This window comes from Halichoerus grypus, chromosome 7 (genome assembly GCF_964656455.1).
Source record: "Halichoerus grypus chromosome 7, mHalGry1.hap1.1, whole genome shotgun sequence".
Lineage (NCBI taxonomy): Eukaryota > Metazoa > Chordata > Mammalia > Carnivora > Phocidae > Halichoerus > Halichoerus grypus.
The window spans coordinates 105,334,553-105,335,466 of record NC_135718.1 but is presented as its reverse complement, the minus strand read 5'-3'; the positions used below and the strand labels follow the sequence as shown (position 1 = coordinate 105,335,466).

The 914-nt window shown below is 42.3% G+C and overlaps 1 pseudogene; it reads right to left on the bottom strand.

Moving 5' to 3' along the window:
* Positions 1-343: 343 nt before the first annotated feature.
* LOC118551472 (small integral membrane protein 8 pseudogene) lies at positions 344-691 on the bottom strand (annotated as a pseudogene).
* Between the last annotated feature and the right edge of the window lie 223 nt (positions 692-914).

The following is a 914-nucleotide window of genomic DNA, read 5'->3' as shown; positions in this document are numbered from 1 at the left end:
GTGGCTCGATTCATTCAACAAAGATTTGAGTGCCTTTTTTTTTTTTTTTTTTTTTTTGATAGCACCGGGTACTTTTATTATATAGAACTTAATAATTAACAAAACGATTTCCATTCTCCTGGCACTTTGATACGAGGACTTAATAAAAGAAAAATATTGAGAAGCTCCTGCTGTGGAAAAAGAATGAGGTAAGGACTGCAGCCTCAAGGCCTGGCGGCAACTGCTACCTTCTCTCCTCATCAACACGTTCCAGAACAAGAAGCTGATAGTATGCACTCACAAAGTCTTTCCTTCAAAGATTTCAGAGCCTTTTACGAAGCTCCATCTGCGGTATCCAGCATTATTAATCCCATTCAGATGTTCTCCTCCTCATGTAACTGTGTCCCTCACTACCAACAGCTTCATATATGTCCTTTGTATTCTCTTGTGTTGCATGTAGATAACCAATATATGCCACGCAAAGTGAAAGGGTTATCAATCCGAAAGCCATTACAGGGTGGTTAAGTTTAATGAAGAGCTCTGGATTCACAGCTCGAAATAAAGTTGTTGCACAGACCCCTCTGAGCCCTGGGTTTCGAAAGTCTTTCTCTTTGGGTGGTTCCTTTTTAAAGCCAGGAGATTCCGGTGCTGAAGATATTGTCTTGATTACTGATGATTTATTACCTGCCATGAGGTCACCTCCCCTGCGCGTCATCTCCTTGAGTGCCTAATTTGAAGTAGTATCTTCTAGGCTAAGGGGCAGCAGACGGGGCAGCAGACTTTTCCTGTGAAGGGCCAGATAGCGAAGATTTTAGGCTTATGAACCATATAGTCTCTGTCACAACTGATGTGGGGAACAAAGGCAGAAGAAAAATAAATTTCCTTACTGCCTACAGCCCACTGACAAGTCCTTGAAACAGGCAGAGGGACATTCC